The sequence below is a fragment of the Tiliqua scincoides genome, chromosome 7 (genome assembly GCF_035046505.1).
Source record: "Tiliqua scincoides isolate rTilSci1 chromosome 7, rTilSci1.hap2, whole genome shotgun sequence".
NCBI classification, from domain to species: domain Eukaryota; kingdom Metazoa; phylum Chordata; class Lepidosauria; order Squamata; family Scincidae; genus Tiliqua; species Tiliqua scincoides.
The window spans coordinates 22,724,484-22,734,989 of NC_089827.1; the positions used below are offsets into that span (position 1 = coordinate 22,724,484).

General features: G+C 42.4%; 1 pseudogene; it reads left to right on the forward strand.

Annotated features, from left to right (window-relative positions):
• The first annotated feature begins 9,680 nt into the window (after positions 1-9,680).
• On the forward strand, positions 9,681-9,798 carry LOC136657699 (5S ribosomal RNA; annotated as a pseudogene).
• The last annotated feature ends 708 nt before the right edge of the window (positions 9,799-10,506 follow it).

Below are 10,506 nucleotides of genomic sequence, written 5' to 3' on the forward strand. Positions count from 1 at the left end.
TCTGGGCAATGGGAACAAAACATAAGCCTGGAATGACTCTGAAGGGGATGGGGAGAGGCCCCTTGAGTGCTGTGTTGAGCCTTCCTGCAAAAACTTAGTGCTTTGCACCCCCTCTAGCTATGCCACTGCATTCCACTGAGCTGCACCATCAGCCACTGAGCTGCACATCAGCATGTGTAATAAATTTCCCCCATGTGCACGTGCTACATGTGTCCTAAAAGTAGGTTTCATTAGTTATCATCAAAATAGGGGCTTTGGAATGATTTGTTCATAAATGCCAAGCACTTATTAGACCACAATAATTAAGTGCCATGGCTGTTTTTTTTTATAATTGTAGTGGGATTCAGTCATCACTTCCTTTCTGCAGCATGCTGTGGAGGTACATTAGCCTTGGTTCTTTAGCAAAGGTTAAAATAGTCCGTCAGAGCCTGCATGCGGTCAACTGAACATTGTCCTAGATTTCAGGGGTTTCTTGTTTTTGGTTTGTCTCACATTACAAAACATCTCCACGTGGGTGTCTGGGAAGAAAGTGGCACAAAATGTGCATTCAGAGGGTATCTGCAGAAGAGGAACAGTTTTAGTTTCTGAAAATATTGTTGAGTCATCAGCCTTGCATAGTGTGTCCTTACTGAGGATGAATAGGAAGTGAAAGGGAACTTTAGGTTGCTCTGGCCATCTGGGACATCAACCGGATGAAGCAAAATCAAGTGACAGGAGATTGCTTGATCACAATTCTATGCTATTTATAAGATGGCTCTGCTCCTTATTGGCTATGTTGGGGGTAGCTGATTCTTCAGAGGGCCAGTTTCCCCTGTGGATACTGTGATTCTTTTTCTTTATTATCAAAGCAAACCCAAAAGGTTGGGTGAAACTTGAAGATTATGTTTCTATAAATGCTTGTAAAATTCATTAGAGATAACTGTGTAGGGGCTCAGTCCTTTCCAGCACCAATGCAGCTGTGCCAATGGGGTGCGCACCACATACTGTGGGAAAGAGGAGTCACTGAGTCCTCAAAACAAGGGAATGTTTGTTCCCTTACTTTGGGGCTGCATTGTGGCTACATCGGCACTGGAATGTTGGATAGGATTGGGGCCTTGTCTGTTACACCCATCATTGAAAAGTCTGGAGGAATTTTAAAGGCTATACAGATTTATAGCCCTATTTTTGCATGTAGGGTGGGTGAGTTCTCATTGGGTCAGGGGTTGTCCATACCTCCAAAGTACTGCTCATTTCTGGGAATCTTCCCATTTTCCAAGTTGGTCAGGGACACTGAGATTTAGATAGGGTAGATGAAGCATGCCCGATAAGGCGCTTAATTGTTGCAACTACCAAAAGGAAGGTGAGAATGTGGCAATATATTGATGGGGGCATCCTAGGTCAGAATCCTTTGTTTTCTCTCTCTCTCTTTCTCTGTCTGTCTGTCTGTCTGTCTGTCTGTCTGTCTGTCTAAATACACTTCTTAACTTTAATGGCAGGTTATACCAAATAAGACATTCCAGATCTGCCCTGCATCCTGCATATTTTGTATAACCAGTGGAAAATGGTTTCAAATGACATTCCTGCGAAATATATGGATCTTAGATTGCGATTAATTCAACTGAAAACCTTATATCATATATCAGGGTATATCGGACACTGCAACGTCTTCATAGTAAAGGGCTGATTAAAGAATCTAAATGCTGGCATTGTAATGTGGTGAATGTAATACGCATATGATGTGGTCTTGTTTAGAAATACAATTTTTCTGGAAAGAAATTGTTAATCAAATTAATGTTATATTCCAACAATCACTGATATATGTGGATATCTATGTCCTCCTCAGTTATCTACCTTTCGTGTGGAAGTTAACAGAGAAAAAATGAAAATAGACTCTGATTGCCCATACCACCTCTGAAAGGTTTATATCAAAACAGTGGAAAGAAGCGCCGTCCTGTCATAATTTAGTGTATTAAGGACCTTTAAATGTTATCAACATATAAACCAGGGGTGTCCAAACTTTTGGGCAGGAGGGCCACATCATCTCTCTGACACTGTGTTGGGGGCCGGGTGGAAAAATTAATTTAGATTTCAAATTTGAATAAATTTGCATAAATGAATATATTAGAGATTGAACTTATATGAATGAATGATAGTCTTGCAATAGCTCAAGGCCTATAAAAAGCCTTGCACACAGCAAGGCCATAGTTTCCTTCACTGCTGTTGCTGCATCAGACATGAAACAGCAGATCTGAACACACCACACCAAACCAGAAAGACCAAATGAGAGCACCATCATTTGGGCTAACATTGCTACATCAACATATATGATGAATTAACAAGAGACATAGCATGTAATGAGGATCATGTTAAACCAGTCTCATTGGACTTGGTGTTGACCATTCCACAGCGCTGTATCTTCCCTTTTCTAATTAAGATTTTAGTGTTTTCACAGCTCCTCCTATTTTATTACAAGCCCTTATCTATGATAAGGTCACACTTGAAATGTGGGCACTGTCAACACTGAAAGATACTCTTAAATCAGACTGAAATACACCAGGAAAATTTACAGTGTGTTAAGTTCTTTCGTTAGGTGCCATTCTGCTGCTGGCATTTGCTCTGCAGAAAAGATCATGGTCTAAAGCTCTGTTCTGATCAGGAGGGTCCTTCTCCACTTCACCTAGAAACATCAACTTTATCATCACTTTTGAAATTTACAACAGGTCGTTCCATCATCAGCTTGCTAAGAGGCTGTTGGGGAACTCCCAAGAGTCTGACAAAGGAAACATGAGCAGTAGGTAATAGCTACAGCTGGAATCACATTGCACTTCAGAAGCATCTTAACATCATTCTCAGATGTGTGAAGAATCCATTAGTGACCCACGGGGATAATCCATTGGCACAGAATGTTTCCTTTAGAGAGAGCCTCCTCTTTTAGTCACACACTGTATACTCCAATGAGAATCTGTGGTGCAAAGCCACCGTGCAGTCCACACAATCACCCTTTAATTCACAAACCAGTCTGCCCTCTCATAGAGATACAACTGTGGCCTACTCCACACTAAATGTCCTCAGTGACATCACTAGGGGCGCAGGCTGCACCAGGTGACATACACGAGGGGGGTGACACCATTACTGGCCCCAATTTTTAAAATCTTGGTATTTTTAGAAATATCTCTATTCTATGAAAAGGTATAGCCAAAAAACCAGTGGGGCAGGGCCATGGTGCATCACCACGCCCACCACCTGGGGTGTTGCACCATCCACTGCATGAATGGAGGTCTATCATGGGGGTGATGCTCTGGTCTCCCATACTGGGTGATGCAAATCCTATTGACACCACTGTGTGTCCCCATATCTTCTACTCCAACCATGCTTGTTTGGTACTAATTCATGCATATGCTGTACATTTGGAAACGGATTCTCTGTTCAGCTGTTTTGTCCATGCAAAACCCAGAGAAGGCAAAGGGGGCGACACCAAACCAGCAGCAAGAGAAAGAGAAGACAAACTCCAAGAAAGTGCTTAAAAACAGAATTTAATATAAAAATGTTGCTGCCTAAGGGCCGAGTCCTATCCAACATTCCAGCACTGATGCAGCCATGCCAATGAGGTGTGCACTGCATCCTGTGTTGGTAGGGCAGTTATGGAGGCTTCCTCAGGTTAAGGTAATGGTTGTTCCTTTACCTTGGGACTGCATTGCAGCTGCATAAGTGCTGGAAAGTTGGTTAGGATCTGGCCCTAAGGCATTTTAATAAATACCTTCCTTTTGGAGCATTAAGAAAATTCCATGCAACAATGTGGATTCCCATCAATTGAGACCAGTGGCATAGCTAGAGGGGGTGCAAAGCACTAAGTTTTGTAGGGAGCCTCACTGCGGCATGCAAGTGGCCCCTCCCCCTTCCCTTTGGAGCCATTCCAGGTGTGGGGAGTAAAACAGAGGCATGCGCTGAAATGGCTCCGAAAGGGAAGGCGAGGAGTGCTTGCACGCTGTGATGAGGCTGTTTGCAAAACTTAGTGCTTTGGACCCCCTCTAGCTACACCAGTGATTGATTGGGTCTATCCTAGCAAGTCTGTGTTGGGCCAGCAGAGACATTTTCATATTAAATGCTACTTTCCAGCACCTTCCTGGCGTTCACCTCTTTCTTTTGCTGCTGATTCTTGCAGAAGTCACATCAAATCAAAACACCTTTTGCCTTCTCACACAGCACACTTTTTCAAGAAAAGGAGAAGTGGATTGGTCGCATATTTGTGCACCTTTAACTTTTTTTTTGTCTCCAGAACACGAGTGAAGCATCATGATCAGGACCCCATTTACACAGTCCTTTTGCAACATGCTCTTCCCTTCATCAGTGTATTGTGCAAATGCTCTCTGTCACGTGACTGAGGGGGCAAAATCCTATACATGGCTATTCAGACGTAACTCCCATTGTGTCAATTGGGTTGACTTCTGGGAAAGTGTGCATAGGATTGCAGCCTGATGCAGGTCCCTTACATACTTCCCGCGCCAGTGCTGGTGACATAGAAAGCTTGCATGTGAAGTACCCATTTGATCCAGGTCACCCAAGCAAAGTGGAATGACTATGCATTACTCCAAATTAAACTTGAGAATGAGGAGATAGCTTTGACCAGGTAGTGATGAAATGTGCAAGTTACGCTTGCATTGTGGTTATGCTCAAAATTCTGCTCAAATCAGACATGAACAAGCTCGAGGTCTTCCAAATGAGATGCTTGAGACAGATCCTGGGTGTCTCACTTGGTGATCACCATTGTAACGAGACAATTCGGATAAGGTGTAGTCATCAACCATGACTCGAACAGCAAACCCAAAAATGCAGACTGCAATGGTTTGACCCTGTCTGCAGAATGAACACCAGTGAGCTACCACACAAGCTCCTCTGGCGAGAGCGACCTCTGTACTAGAGAGCTCTCGGGGCAGCACCAGAGGAAAAAGTGGCTCAAACACTTTTGGAAGGCCAAAGGAACCAGTGTTTGACCATAGACAAGGCAAGAAATATGGTCAACCATCACCAAGAGTGGAAGCATTTCATGAATCACACATGGCTCCCAGTGGGCCTCTAGCAGTGGGCTGTCTGAGAGGACAACCTGCTCTCAAAGCACCAGCTAAGAACTAAAGAAGAAGACACACAAAACTCACAAACAGGTAAATCTTGGAGAGCAAGGGTAGATTTTGTTGTTAAATTTGAATGTTCTGTGACCAATCTTTTTTGGGTTTGTTGTTGGTTCAGAAAAAGTATTTCTGAGGAACCCTTTGCTTTTTGAAATCGAAGACCACATGCTGGCTTTGGAATCGGTTGTGGATGTCTTCATAGATTCCTGATGAGAAGTTTGCTGCAGATCTTTAATGTGTGCTCTCTGTTTTAACATCTGTTCAAGCCCCATTTCGTCTCCAATTAAAGCTTCTGCTATAGTTCTTGTTATTGCAATGATCTGAAGTCTTTTCAGCAAAATGCCAGCTGTCTGTGTTCAGTTCCACCTAATATCCATTTATGTGCCGTATGTTCTCCAAAGTCATCCAAAACTATATCACAGCAGAGTGATAGCTAATCAAATATATGAATGGATATTCGGATACAGTGCAGTTCTATGCATGTTTATGCAGAAATCAGGACCATTGCATCCAATGAAATTTACTCCCTAGTAAGTGTGTTTAGGATTGCAACAACAGAGATGAGTAACGTGTTTCTCCTTATATGTGTTATAGCAATGTTCTTCAACCTTAGGGTCATGACCCCAATGGGGTCACAAAGCCTCCGTTGTGGGGTCACAGCAACTTATGGGAATGAAGAAGGTTGAAGACCAGTGGACAAGAGCCCCACCAGGTTAAGAGTGCATCTGGTGTACCCCTTCAGTTACCAGCAGTTTGTGTCCCAGTCAAGTTCAGGTTCTTAGCAATTGCGCTTTCACTAGTGCCAGGTTTCATGGAAACCTTTTCTGCTCTCTCTGATAAGAATATTTGGTTACAGTGAACAGTGCTGGGAAGTGAGAACGACGTCAGGGGGTGGGTGGTGATGGTGTCAGGGTGTTGGCAGATTGGGTCCTGAGAGGGGGCCAGGATGGGTAGTGAGTAGTGTATGTATGTATACAATGAAAAAGATTGAAAACCACTATGTTATAGGACTTCAAATTCAAATTGGGTACTAGATAGGTGTCTTTTGACTCTGGGTAAATGCCAGGGAAGCACAAACCCAGACATGGTTAAACACTCCCCCCCCCCATTCTTCATATGGAGGATGAAACTTTCTCCAGTTCATGCTGAAGTGCTATCTGAACCTAAAAGACATGGAACAAATATTGTGACATCCAGCTGTCAAAGACTTTTTTCAATTTTTTTTTCACCCTTTATTACTGAAAAGAAAAAAGTCCAATCAACTAAAAAGAACAGAGAAGAAAAGAAAAGGAAGGTATAAAAAGAGAATAATTATATATACATAACAACACTACGTTAAAAAAGATAAAGTTATAGCAATCTACATTATAAATCTTAATGAATAAACAGTAAATACACTATGCACGTAGATCTAAAAATGACTTCCAAATATCTGCAAATCTGTCAATTCATAATTACCATCTATTAGCCATTCGTTTACATCAGGGGTGCCCAAACCCCGGCCCAGGGGCCACTTGCGGCCCTCGGGGTCTCCCAATCCGGCCCTCAGGGAGCCCCCAGTCTTCAATGAGCCTCTGGCCCTCCTAACTGGAGCCCACACTGGCCCGACGCAACTGCTCTCAGTGTGAGGGTGACTGTTTGACCTCTCGTGTGAGCTGTGAGACGAGGGCTCCCTCCACTTTGCTCTTTTTACCACTTTTTATCTGACTACTGTTTTTATGATATGTGTTAATATGCTTTTAAGAAGTCCCATTGCTATGGAGACCCATCTATATTGTGGGTCACTGTCAAGCTGAACACAGCCGCTCTGTCCTGTAGAGGCATTTAAGGCATCTGAGACCCCCTCCTAGATGCTGCTGAACCCTTTCATATATGGCTTCAAAAGCAGGAAATTTTCATAGGCTACTAGTTAGCTCAGTAACCTATATAAACAGCTACTTCTCTAGTTGTTCCAAGAATCACCAGTGAGATGACCAGTGAGGGTAACATAACTCTAGTTATTAGGTCACAAATGACTAAGATTTCTGAACTGGTGCCTTGTATGGACTTATTTTCAAGGCTGGATTAGCTGTTATCTTAGCAGAGATGTTGGAAGAATTGCTGGAAATGACAACTGTGTAAAGATGGCCATTGATTCTCTGTCATCTGTACAAAAGGCATGGTTTTTGCCTCCGTTGCTTGAGGCAGCTAGCCTTCTTTCGCTGTGAGCTGCCCTCTAGCTCATGGAATTGCTAAGATGAATAGTATTATATCTTAGCACTTTCTTATATTTTTAGATCTGCAGTCTGGAGTCTGTGTTTCTCAAACTGTGGGTTGGGACCCACTAGGTGGGTCATGAACCAACTTCAGGTGGGTCCCCATTCATTTCAATATTTTATTTTTAATATATTAGACTTGATGCTACCATGATATGTGACTGCATTTGGGGAAATGTTACAGACCTGTACTTTTAACAAGCTACTATGAATATTTTTTTAACAATAATAGTCAATGGGGCTTACTCCTTGGTAAGAGCTGGTAGGATTGCAGCCTAGGAGGATTGCAGCCAAGTGTTCCTGCTTGATTATGTCACTTCCAGTCATGACATCACTTCCTGTGGGTCCTGACAGATTCTCATTCTAAACGTGGGTCCCAATGCGTGAGAACCACTAAATGTGTGAGAACCACTGGTATAGGCAAAGAAACTAGGGATTGAAGGTGGGGGGGGGGGAGAGAGAGAGAGAGAGAGAGAGAGAGAGAGAGCATGTTGTCTTTATTTCTATATATAGCATAATTGTGCTCAGCAGAATCTATTGAAAGAGGAATTGGATAGATGCTTCTAAAAACCCCGTCTGTCAAATCCTGGAAAACTTGCTTCAAACACTGCTGAAGCTTCCCTAGACTGATATGTTGGTTAGAAAGAAAACTCTTAGGACGGGTTCAGCCACACCAAAGCTATGGGAGTTGGGACTGTTCCCATTTCAGGTCATTCCAGAATGTCTTCAGTCACTGGATGTGCCAAGAACAGGTGCTCATTTACTTGAGTGACTTCAGATGCTCCTTGACATTGATTTCTAGATTCAAAATGACGGTCATCATGATGCACATTCATTTCAGCTCATTTAATTGACAGTTCACAATGGAAGACCTGATTAAGCTTTGGTTAAAAACACGGGTCCCATGACACCAAGACCAGAGGTTTTGGAACAGCTCTTGGAAGGATATCAAATATACACTCCAGGCTTATGTCCTTCTGCCCCCTTCATTTGGAAAGGAACCACTTCTTTAAATGGAAACTAAATCCAAAGAAACATCTACCTTCCTTAAAACTTAATAAAGAGCGAGAAGTCGGATCAAGAATTTGATTTAAAAAATAAACACAAAATGAAACTGGGACCAATGAAAATATAGTAGATTTTGCTTTCATTCTCAGTTGACATCGGTCCAGCAATATAAATTTTTCTCATCCAACAGGTATTTGGAGAAGGGCAAGATTTTGAAGTTATTGTTCCTTTGACTGAATACAGTACATCAGCAGTTCTCAGACTCTCAAAAATAAACCCTGCCCCTGGCAGCAGCACAGTCCTGAGGATCCCTTCGCTGCGTCCTCCCCTCCCCCACAACAACTTACCTTGGTTGAGTTTGAGAACCAGGGTAAGTTGTTGTGGGGGAGGGAAGGAGGCAGCAAAGGGATCACCAGGATCGAGCTGCTGCCAGGGACAGGGTTTTATTTTTACAGTTACCTAAAGCCAATGCTGGTCTCTAACGGGGGTGCAGGGACCTCATAGAGCTCCAAATGACTCAGAAGAGCGATTGGAACCCTCTTCTGGTTTTTTATTATGAAACCAGAAGTGGGTTCCAATCGCTATTTTGAGACATTTGGAGGCTTGGGGAGCCCTGCAGAGGGCTCCGTGGGGCTCCCCCCTGGAGGTCTTCCCAGGCTGGTGGGTCACGACAGGGCTTCCCAGGGTGGTGGGTCATGACTTACCAATCTGAGAACTCCTGCAGTAAGTGTTGATTGCTTTATTACGTTAATGTTGATGGGCATGATGAATATAGAACTTGATATGTGGGTTAAACATTACTTATTGCGCTTATTGTTTTTATCTATTTTTTTTGGCCCTGAATGTCTGCTGATAGGTGGATCTGGGAGGAGAGGAGCCAAATAGTGGTTGGCCCCAGTCAAAATGACCTCGTTGGTCTCTTTTGCACGTCACCAGTCAGTCTTGAGCACAATGCTTTTTGGCAACATAGTATCTGATCTTCAAGGGAATACTGCTTTTGACATCAAAGTTCAGCCTGCAGAGGACAGGAGAAGTTTGGATGTGTCCAAGGCATTCCACTCCTGGCAGAAATTGCTCTATTAATTATTTATTTAAATGGAGAAAGCAGATCTGCATGGAAATCCCTGTATAAGAATGTAGTTACCTTTGTCTTAATGAAGCTGGTGGCATTTGTAGAAGAGCTGTGAGATCACATAAATGTAAATGAGCCTTAGGATTGGATATCTGCCTAACACTCTTGATTCCAGATGTCTTTTTTCTTAATTTCTATTTGCTCCTAAGTTTGTATTTTAATATTGTTTTAACATATGTTGGCAGCAACTGTTACCCTGTACATGCCTGATCTCGTCTGATCTCGGAAGCTAAGCAGGGTCAGGCCTGATTAGTACTTGGATGGGAGACCGCCTGGGGATACCGGGTGCTTGTAGGCTTATACCATAGTCTTTCAAGACTGAAGGTTGCCAACCAATCATGAGTGCAATAGAAGCTTTTAAAAAAATATAATGTGTTTTGATTGACACTATTTTCTTTTGACAAAATAAAGGTGTTAACTGTAACATCTGATATTTGGTAGGGATTCTTTATGGGCAAAATCATGCCTAACATGATTTAGCTATCTGCATAAATATATGTTAATAGGCCAATATGATAACATTTTTAACCGTTTCTCCTGAGATTTTTGAGGAAAAGATATGTTTGACATATTCCTGACATTCATTTGAAAAATCTATCTCTAAAACATATGGGTAATACAGTTCTTATACATAATGGATATAATTTAAAAAACTATAGGGGAACAACGAGGACGTACCAAAACAATGGTCTTTCATAATTTTACTGTCTTTTCAAAGAGCCCATGGTTGGCAACCTTCAGTCTCGAAAGACTATGGTATAAGCCTACAGCACCCAGTATTCCCAGGCGGTCTCCCATCCAAGTACTAACCAGACCTGACCCTGCTTAACTTCCAAGATCAGACAAGATCAGGCAAGTGCAGGGCCCAAAGGGTTCATGAGTGGTTAAGAACTATTTAGCTAGCATATTTATACATTCTTTTAAAAAGAAGTTATTGGTGCAATATATATATATAGGAAAGAAAGTAGAAGATGGTTCTCTTTTCATAAAGCAGTTCACAATCTAA